We start from the raw sequence: 11,311 nt of genomic DNA, 5'->3' as shown, positions 1-11,311 counted from the left end.
TTAAATCCTTGAGGTGTACAGCATCACATGCATTCTGTGTCCTGTGGCCTTAGCTGGAAGGTTGCTTCGGAATTTGGTGTGAACTACGGCACTGTTTCCATGGGCTCAAGGTGTCTTCCCCGAGATTTCTTTCGTTTTATTCGGTTTGCACCAGGAGTTACTGTGTTGTTCTTTGCTTTGTACACATAAGCACATCTCTTGCCTAGATAGAATTCAGTTTCATCTTGAGCATAAACACCTTCAATTTTAAGAAGACCTGTATCCTATCTCTGTTTCCAGAAACTCCTCTTGCAGCCAGCAAAAATGGCCTCTGGCCACAGCCTTCCAGCCATATTTTAGAAGTCAGGCCTCAGTTATTTGCCCTTACAGTTCAGCAACAAGAATCTCCAGTTTTATTTTTTTATCCAGTTCCCCCCCCCCCCAATGATTTGTAGCTATATGCACAGCATTTTGCCCTGATATGTGTGTTCTACAATAAAAAACACATCGGAAAAAAACAAAAACAAAGGCAAAAACACATCAGAAAAATGAAGGTTGTGATCAAACAGTCCACCAAAAAAAAAATATATTAAATGATTGACTGAATGACATTCAGTCTCTCAATTAAACGTGAATGCAAAATTAAATTAAATTAAATGCAAATTAAACTTCCACTGAGGGCCTCCCCTGGTGGCGCAGCGGTTGAGCACTGGGTTGTGAGGCTGCCAGCAGTCTCTGCAGCTCCAGTTCGATCCCCGGCCACCGGCGAGGGGCCCACAAAAATAAATAAATAAATAAATAAATAAATAAAATAAACTTCCACTGAGATAACAATTATTCACTTGACATAATGTGATGGTGAAGTAACAGTCACTCTGACATGGCAGGAGGGCATATGTATCAGTACTGCCTCTACAGAGAGCAACTTGAAAACTTCTATAAAAATTACAGATTCAGATATCTTTAACCATTAAGTACATTCTAGGAATTTATCATGCAGATAGGCTCACATGTGTGGGAAATTACACATATACAAGTGTCCATTCGTTGCCATTCATTGTTTATAATAACAAAAGATTGGAAACCACCTAACAAGAATCTGGTTAAACAAAATGTGGTGAGTCCACATACAGAAATACTAAGCAGCCATTAAGATATAGCATTAGGTTTTATTTATTTTCATTTATTTTTTAAAAATTTATTTATTTATGCATACAAGAGCTGGGGTACAGGCCAGATGTGTGGGAGGGTGAGAGGATTCACGTGAACTGAGACAAAGTGGGGAACAGAACAGGCAGACTAACTGAAATATACTGCTGAGGGGAGCAGCAGGTGAGACAGGAGACGTCTGCTGCACCATGTGGGTCACTCCCTGGCCAGGGATCGATCTCATGCTGCAGTGGCTGCCAATGGCAGCCAGCAGCCTATAGCTTCATGGTGCTGAGACTTAACCCCTTGCACCACCAGGGAGGCCCAGCATTAGGTTTTTAAAAAAATGTAGAACAGTGCGTATACTTCATACAGTTCATATATAATACAAGCGTAATAACGTGTTCCTGTTTACATATATAAGGGTACATAAGAAACCAATAGCATTGATTTGTAAGGAGAGAATTGGGTAACTGGTATCAGATATAGAAAGAATTTTCATCGTTTATTCTTTTAGGTCTCTTGAATTTTGGACTGTTTTGAATGTATTCAATATTGTAAGAATTTTTTTTAAAGATTTTATTTATTTATTTATACAAGCACTGGGTACAGTCAGAAATGTGGAAGGGTGAAAGAATTCACCAGAGCCAGAGTGGGGAGCAGAACAGACAGACTGACGAAATGCACTGCTGAGGGGAGCAGCGGGCGGCAAGAGAGGTCTGTGCACCATGTGGGACCCTCCGCAGCAGCCTGGGATCGAATTGGCGCTGCAGTTTGCAGGCAGCTTCCCAGCCCAGCGCTCAACCGCTGCGCCTCCGGGGAGGCCCAATATTATAAGAATTTTTAAAAACAAGAAGAAACAAGCCATAAAAAGATAGGCTTTGATATCATACTGGTTGGGTTTACATCTTTAGCCATCATTTAGTGGTTGTGTTATAGTTGTATGACCTCAGCAATTTACTTAACCTTGTGTTTTGTTTCTCATCTGCAAAATGGTTATATAACAGTACCAACCCCTGAGAATTGTGAGAATTAAAGAAATAATGCAGATCAAATATTTAGATGAGTACAGACTTAAGGTTCAAATGCTGGTTCCAATCCTCTCAAGTTATGTGGCATTGGACAGGTGGTTCAACCTTACTTTTCTTTAGTTTCATTTAAAAATGAAGATGGTGTGAGAATTAAAACAGTTAATAAATGAGTGAAAACTTGTAAAGTACTTACAACTGCATTTGGCACATATTAAGCACTATTTAAGTGTTCATTGAATACTAGATATTAATTTGTATGACACAAATATTAATTATTACTGTTTGCTTATAACCAACATAGTTGATATAAACCCCACTTAGTCAGGTTATTAGTCCAGAAAAAGCTTCCTTACCCTCGACTATGCTCCTTTTCTATCTATAATTTACTGCATCTGCCAATTGCTCTTAATATTTCCAGTCTGAAATGCCAACTTAAGCCATGATTGACAGAGGAATGCCAACTGTCCTTCAAGATCCAATTCAAAGATCTCTTTCCCTCTGAAGGTGGCCGCTCTTTCCTCTTAATTACCCCATCTGTGACCTTACTCTTTCCTCCCCTGGATATGTCTCCTCCTGTCCCATCCCAGCACAGCAGGCAGGGTAGGCAATAATCGATGCTTGGGGCCTTCCTGGTGGCGCAAGGGGTTAAGCACAGCACAGTGAAGCTATGTGCAGCCTCTACAGCATGAATTCGATCCACGACCAGAGAGGTGGCCCAGACCTCTCCTCTCTTACCTGCTGCTCCTCTCAGCAGTGTATTTCAGTCAGTCTGGCTGTTCTGTTCTCCACTCTGTCTCTGATGAATCCTCTCACCCCCCACACCTCTGGCCTGTACCCCAGCTCTTGTATGCATAAATAAATAAATCTGTAAAAAAAAAAATTCGTGCTTGTCCAGATAAATGGGCAAATGTAACATTTGTGACATTCTGTGCCTTTAAAGGAATTCCAAAAAAAAGTTTTCTGTTGTGACTTCTTTCAAGTTCATTTTCATGCCCTAAAGTCTCAGGAAAGAAAGAGCCTTTCAAGGACACTAAAGGAAAGTGGAAAAAGAATACTTTGAAAATGAAACCGCACATTTTTTTTTTTCAGGAGATTGTCAATGTACAGTGTTTTCTTTTTTCTTTTTTTTAATTTTTATTATTTTTTATTTTTATATTCCCCATACAATTGCAACCCCCTGATTTTGACCCCAATCCCTCCTTTCACCGCCCCCCCGAAGTGTGTCTCTGGTTCATAGTTGTTTGTTGATTTTGATTTTTTTCTTTCTTATAGTTATTCTTTTTCCTGGTCCCTTATTTAGGTTTTCTAGATTCCTGTTATGAGTGAGACCATCCGGTATTTTTTTTTTTTTTTCTTTCTGGCTTATTTCGCTGAGCATGATCCCTTCCAGCTCCATCCACGTTGCTGCAAATTGCATGTGTTTATCTTTTTTGAATGCTGAGTAATATTCCATGGTGTATATGTACCACATCTTCTTGATCCAGTCCATCTATTTTTGGGCATTTGGGTTGTTTTGAAAGCTTAGCTATTGTAAACAGTGCTGCTATAAACATAGGGGTGCAGGTGCTCTTTGAAATTGATGTTTCTGTGTCCTTTGGGTAAATACCTAGGAGTGGAATTGCTGGATCATATGGAAGCTCTATCTTTAGTAGGTTGAGGAATCTCCACACAGCTTTCCATAGTGGTTGGACCAGTTTGCACTCCCACCAGCAATGCAGGAGAGTTCCTTTCTCTCCACATTCTCACCAACATTTGTTGTTGCTAGTTTTTTTAATATGTGCCATTCTCACTGGTGTGAGATGGTATCTCATGGTAGTTTTGATTTGCATTTCCCTGATTGCAAGTGACGTTGAACATTTTTTCATATGCCTGGTGGCCATTTGCATTTCCTCTTCAGAGAAGTTTCTTTTTAGCTCTTCTGCCCATTTTTTGACTGGATTATTTTCTTTGTTTTTTTTCAGTCTCATCAGCTCTTTGTAGATTTTTGTGATCAGTCCTTTATCGTTAGTGTTGGGTGCAAAAATGTTCTCCCATTTGGTGGGGTTTCTCTTTGTTTTTGTTATTGTCTCTTTTGCTGTGCAGAAGCTCTTTAATTTGATGTAGTCCCAGCTGTTTATCTTTGCCTTCACTATCACTGCTTTGCGTGATGTGTCTGTAAAGATGTCTTTGAGGTGCATGTCATGTAGTGTTTCGCCTATATTTCCTTCTATGTTTTTTATGGTTTCAGGTCTTATGTCTAGTTCTTTAATCCATTTTGAGTTGGTTTTTGTGCATGGTGTGAGGTAGTGGTCAAGATTCATTCTTTTGCATGTGGCGACCCAGTTTTCCCAGCACCATTTATTGAACAAACTTTCTTTGCTCCAGTGCATATTCTTTGCTCCTTTGTCAAAGATTAGTTGACCATAGATCTATGGAAAACCGAACACTTTTAGAGGGCATTTTTGTTTGGGGGTGCTGGAGAATGCACCTTTAACCTGTATGGCCTGACTCCCCCTGCTGGATCTAAAATAAAATGCTGCTTTAAAAAGCAAGTTGTCCTGCTCTGGCTCTGGTGAATTCTTTCACCCTCCCGCGCTTCTGACTGTACCCAGTGCATGTATAAACAAAAACAAACAAATAAATAAATAAAAACATGCCTCTATTAAAAAAAAATCTTAAAAAAAAAGCAAGTTGTGTAAAGGCAGAGCAAACAAAACTTGTATATTTTAAGTAATATCGAAAACTTTCATTAAGATAATTATTACAGATTACATGATTGTAGCTATGACATCCCAACATTCCTGTAATGACTGACTACATGACAATTGTAGTTAGGTCATATATTTGGATAGAGAGGTGTGGCTTTGAAATCTAAGTCTAGGACTGCAGGAAGTCCTGAGTATCAGTCCAACTTTTTGGGTATTATTTTAGTTGAGATAATAATGGTTTACAACATTGTAAATAATTTGGGGGTACAGGTTCATATCTCTTCAGGTTCATATCTCTTCACCTGAAGAGATGTCCACATGGTGGACAAAAACATGTCCACCACCAAACTACCAGGCCCCACGCTCCCCCACTTCTGTAGAGTCAGGTTTCTAGGGCTTGTTTTGGTTTAGTTTTCTGTTCCTTTGTTTTGTTTCTTTAAATTCCACATATGAGTGAAATCATCCAGTATTTGTCTTTCTCCTTATGCCTTGTTTCATTTAGCATCGCTCTCTCTAGTTCTGTCCATATTGTCGCAATTGGCAAGATTTCAGCTTTTTAAATAGTTGATTAATATTTCATTGTTACCACATCTTCTTAGTCCACTCATCTGTCATTGGGCACTTATGTTGTTTCCTTAACCTGGCTATTGTAAACTGTGCTATATTGAACACAGGATTTCCTATATCCCCTCATATCAGTGTTTTTGTAACTGTCAGGTAGATACCTAGAAGTAGGATTGCTGTATCATAAGGTAGACCTATTTTTAATTTTTGAGAAATGCCTATATTGTTTTCCATAAGGGCTGGACCGATCTACCTTCCCACCAACAGTGTACAAGAGTCCCCTTTTCTCCACATCTTTGCAAGCACTTACTGTTTCTGGTCTTTTTGATCCTGGCCATTCTCTTCAGTGTGAGATGGTACCTCACTATGGTTTTGATTTGTATTTCTCTGATAGTGAGTGATGATGAGCATTTTTTCATGTGCCTGTTGGTCATCTATATTCTTTGAAAAAGTATCTATTTAGGGCTCCTGGTGGCGCAGGCAGTTGAGCACAGCGCTGTGAAGCTGTCCACAGCCTCTGCAGCGCGGGTTCGATTCCGGCTGGCCAGGGAGAAACCCACATGGCGCGGCAGACCTCTCCTGTCTTCCCTGCTGCTCCCCTCAGCTGTGTATTTTGGTTAGTCTCTGGTGAATCCTGAAATCCAGGTACTGCTGACTGTACCTTCATTGTTCCTCTAATCCATTAGTCAAATAATTAAAAACTCACAATGTGACTGAGGAAATCTGTTATCAGACAAAGGAGGGTGCTGGGGGTGTGGGGAAGGCTGGGGGGGCAGTGAAGGTGGGAGCATGGGGTTGAGGATGGGGAGGCCCTCAACCCAACCTCCAGCAGATAAACTGGGAGCCAATGAGCTGCTGTCCAACTGCTCCACCCAATACAGGTGGGAATAATCGTCTGAGGGGTCCTCCTCCCAAACCCAGGAGAGGGCCCTTGAGACCCTCCCGCCAGGATTTAAAAGAGAACTCCACAGACACTGGTGAGGGCAGGCAAGGAGTCAGCTTTTATTGATTAGCGAAAAAGCTAAGAAAGTGCGCTGGGGAGACTTCTCAGTGCATGAGAGACTCGCAAGGTGCTGGGGATAGGATTCTATAAAGGTTTTAGGTCTGGGGTTTGAGAACAAAGGAATTAAAGTTTATTGGCTGAGAAAGCAAGGACAGTGAACTTGGTTAAAGTCCATTTGCTGATGGCAGTGGTGAGCACCCTTAAGCTGCAACCCCAAGGACTGTGCAGGGCTCGTGGCCATCTCCAAGCGAGTATCTCTTGGAGGCTGTGTGCCTGCAGCCCCAGTTTAAACCGGTCTGGTCTCAAGGTCTGACTTTCTTCTGGAGCTGCAACTCCCTTTTTCCCCACAGCAGCCAGCTTGATAAGCTGTAGAAAGATAGCTCAGAAATGGTTAAAAAAAAAAACCATGAAACAATGAGCCAAGGAAATTTATGGCAGCAGGTGTTCAGGCCCAGACTCATCAGGTTTTTAACCTCTTGTTTACCAGCCAGAGAAAATTGCAAAATTTTGTCCTTGAGCACTGTCCTTGTCCCAGGACCCTTCCTGTCTCATATCCATCCTGAAACATGAAACAAAGAGGAATCAAAGCCTCTACATGTGGTGAGAGATTACAGTCATACAGGAGTAGTTTCAGGGCTTCAGAATTGGGTACTATTTAGGGTATAGGAAAGCCAGAAGAGACTTTTTGCAGTTTTGGGACTGAACAATTTATTCATTTATCTTTTTTTTTTTAATTAAAAAAAAATTTTTTTTTTTATAGAGGCATGTTTTATTTATTTATTTGTTTGTTTGTTTGTTCTGTTTATACATGCACTGGGTACAGTCAGAAGCGCAGGAGGGTGAGAGAATTCACCAGAGCCAGAGCGGGGAGCAGAGCAGGCAGAAGGACCGAAGTACACTGCTGAGGGGAGCAGCGGGCGGCAGGAGAGGTCTGCACGCCATGTGGGACCCTCCCCGGGTGGCTGGGGAGCAGCCGGGGATCAAACCGGCGCTGCAGAGGCCGCGGGGAGCTTCGCAACCCAGCACTCAACCACTGCGCCACCGGGGAGGCCCTTACTCATTTATCTTAAGATCTAGATGATGCAAACACGTACCTTCATTCCTGAAGTTCACTGTCTAGTGGAAAAGGCAGATAATTAGCAAGTGAATTAATAAGACAAGAGAGTGCTAAGAAGACAAAGAAGCAGCACCCATGTGGAAGATTCATGGAATGGGTTGGGCAGCAGACAAGCATCAGCTTTATTTTATTTTTTTTCTTTTTCTTTTTCTTTTTTTTAAATATACCTTTAAAAGTAGTGATATATATTTTAATAATAAGTCAATAAAAACTGTGAAAATGACTTACATGACTAGATAGCTAGAGTACAGTTTAAAAATAAAATGTTTTAATTTGCTACTATTGGCATTCCCTGAATGAACAAGCATCAGCTTTAGAGGGAGCGGGGATCAGAGGCCTCTGAGAAAACATTTGGTTGAGGGAGCAGCAAGCTCTGAGGCCCTTTGAGGAAGATCATGAACAGAGGCAGTGGGAAGAGCTTTTTTTTTTTTAAAAAAAAAGGCAAGGGCTGGAGGGGCTTGTAGCATGGGTTGGAGGACAAATATTAGAATGGCTAGAGCTTAAGAAAGAAACAAACATAGGGCCTCCCTGGTGGCGCAGCGGTCGGTTCGATCCCCGGCTGCTCCCCAGCCACCAGAGGAGGGTCCCACATGGCGCGCAGACCTCTCCTGCCGCCCGCTGCTCCCCTCAGCAGTGTACTTCGGTCCTTCTGCCTGCTCTGCTCCCTGCTCTGGCTCTGGTGAATTCTCTCACCCTCCCGTGCTTCTGACTGTACCCAGTGCTTGTATAAATAAATAAATAAATCTTTAAAAAAAAAAAAAAAAAGGAAAAGAAAAGAAACAAATCTGAAAAGATTTTTTTTTAAATAGAGGCATGTTTTATTTATTTATTTGTTTGTTTGTTTTGTTTATACATGCACTGGGTACAGTCAGAAGCGCGGGAGGGTGAGAGAATTCACCAGAGCCAGAGCGGGGAGCAGAGCAGGCAGAAGGACCGAAGTACACTGCTGAGGGGAGCAGCGGGCAGCAGGAGAGGTCTGCGCGCCATGTGGGACCCTCCTCGGGTGGGGGTGGCCGGGAGCAGCCGGAGATCGAACCGGCACTGCAGAGGCCGCGGGCAGCTTCGCAACCCAGCGCTCAGCTGCTGCGCCACCGCCACCGGGGAGGCCCATCTGAAAAGATTTTTAAGGAGCACATTTGAGGGCAGGAGAAGCTTTGCACCGGTAATTAATGTCTGAGTTTTTGACATGACAAAGACTGGCTCTCTGGTGATCAAATCCATTTCCTTTCTCTCTGAGCCCACAATTCCACTACATTTCCTGGCTTCCCTCCCTTACTCCCTGGCAGTAAGTTCTCATCAGTGAAATTGGGTGTCTTTTACCTTCAGACTGGTGTAAGGAACTCAGTGACCTTGGATTCCACCAATCTATAGCCCTGTGCATCCAACCTCTTATTGCGCTTATACATGAGAAAAAAACTTTCTATTATGTTAAGCCACTGAGATTTTAGAGTTTATTGTTACAGTAGCTATATGCCATAATATAGCATTTCGGTCCATTCAAGAATTAACTTCTGCCTCTCTGTAACTCAAATTCTTCACCTACAAAGTGGAGATCCTAAGTTTGACCTAAGAATTAAATATGTTAATATATATAAAGTGGGGCCTCCCCTGGTGGCTCAGCGGTTTAGCCCTGGGCTGCTAAGCTGCCCGCAGCCTCTGCAGCACCGGTTCAATCCCCAGCCGCCGGGCGAGGGTCCCACATGGCATGCAGACCTCTCCTGCCGTCCACTGCTCCCCTCAGCAGTGTACTTCTTCATCAGTCTGCCTGTTCTGCTCCCTGCTCTGGCTCTGGTGAATTCTGTCACCCTCCCGTGCTTCTGACTGTACCCAGTGCTCGTATAAATAAATAAATAAATCTTTGAGGAAAAAAAAAAAAATATATATATATATATATAAAGTGATTCAAACAGTACCTGGTCCATAGCAACCATTGAACTTGTGTTAGTTACTATTGCTATTATTATAAACCTTCCTAGTAGCATGAAGATGTGATTTCTGTTAGCACAACTCAAGCTTCCTCTAACTAATCAGATTTCAGTGACAAATAAGGCCATATTTATGTTACTACCTGCATTGTGTTTCCTTCACAGAAGGACACCTTGAGTTATCTCACACATACTCTGAAATTATCCTCTGATCTCCATACTGTTGTCTGCCAACCACTTTGGAAGTTGCTGGGGAGTTGGGCGGGGTTGAAATAGGAAGACTTGCTATTGTCAGGGATGGATCCTGCCCAGGGTGCTGTCTCTCACTAGTCCCAAGATACCGAAATAGACTCCGAAGTCTAAATCTGCGACTTTGTCTTAATTTTTAAATCTGTAAAATAATTTGCTGCAAATTATTTAGCAAATGTTTGAGGCATATTTGAGGAATTATTCTCAGCTATCATGGAACAGGTTTTAATTCATTTAATTTTCCACTGTTAATCAGTAAGCTTATGGGAAGGAATAATAATCCACATCACTGAATCTCTACCAGCAATTTCTGGTTAGTTGCCTGAGCTTCCTCTTTACCCACTTCTGATCCATACACTGGGGAACTACAATATACCCAGAAACTACTCCTAGGTTTGGCTGGCAGGGATTCTTAACCTGAGGTCCAAAATTTCTCCACCCCTCCAAAAAAAAATTCCATGGACACACTTCAGGGGGCCTATGAACATGGATGGGGAAAAAAGTCATATCTTTGTTTTTACTAATCTCTGACAGATATTTAGCAGTTCTTTCATATGAATGTAGACAAGTCATAGTAGTATTTGCAGTATCTGTGACTTTGTCACCAATAGATATCTCAGTAGATAATATTTCTGTCAGATTATGGCAGCTTAAAATATCTTGAAATGTCACTTATGCTCATAAAACTATGAAATTATGGTAGTCACTAGATTTGCCATTAGATCGTATTTATTATTTGTAAATTGATAAAGAAGCATATATATTACCATAGCAAATGATTTATTATTTTGACAACTGCATTTCTTTTCTTTTTTTTTAAAGATTTACTTTTTGTTTATTTATGCATACAAGAACTGAGGTCTAGGCCAGAGGTGCAGGGAGGTGAGAAGATTCACCAGAGACAGAGTAGAGAGCAGAACAGGCAGATCTACTGAAATACACTGCTGAGAGGAGCAGCGAGGTCTGCTGTGTCATGTGGGTTAGCTCCCTGGCCGGAGATCAAACTCAGGCAGCAGTGGCTGGTGCTTGATAGCGTTGAGACTTTAACCCATAAGCCACCAGGGAGGCCCTGAGAACTGTATTTCAATATAATTAACTTCCAACTGTATTATGGTTTTATATATATAAAACATTGTTCTGAAAAAGGCATCCACAGACTTCACCTAACCCCCTAAAAGATCCATGGTACAAAAAAAAAAAATCCAGTGGGTTATCAGCTTTGATACTTCCTCTACTCCCCTCTGTATTTTTCTTTACTTGTCCCCCTCTGTAGTCTCAAAGAGGACTGCAGTGGTGACAAACATTCAGACACTAAAATGCCATCCCTCAGCACAGCCTGGTAGATGATTAAAGGGATTGGGCATTGGAGTCAGCTTGCCCTGTTCCAATACTTATTAACTATGTGACCCAGGTACATTACTGTTCTGTGTCTAACATGTATAAAATGGGGATTATAATTCTTCCGTCCTCGTAGGACTATTGTGAAGATTAAATGAGTTAGTCCTTTAAATATCTTGGAGTCTATGTAGCACAGAGTCAGCTCTCCAAAAATGTTGTTTGTTTTTTCAAGTGCCTGTTAAACTGTTTCTGTATGATATTTACAGAGA

General features: G+C 41.6%; 1 pseudogene; it reads right to left on the bottom strand.

The window, feature by feature from the left end:
- Nucleotides 1-333, bottom strand: LOC119255505 (60S ribosomal protein L35a-like; annotated as a pseudogene).
- Nucleotides 334-11,311: the final 10,978 nt, after the last annotated feature.

This window comes from Talpa occidentalis, unplaced genomic scaffold, assembly GCF_014898055.3.
Source record: "Talpa occidentalis isolate TD23 unplaced genomic scaffold, MPIMG_talOcc4v2.1 talOcc4.3, whole genome shotgun sequence".
Classification (NCBI taxonomy): domain Eukaryota; kingdom Metazoa; phylum Chordata; class Mammalia; order Eulipotyphla; family Talpidae; genus Talpa; species Talpa occidentalis.
The sequence above is the reverse complement of the archived record's forward strand: the minus strand, read 5'-3'. Positions and strand labels throughout refer to the sequence as shown.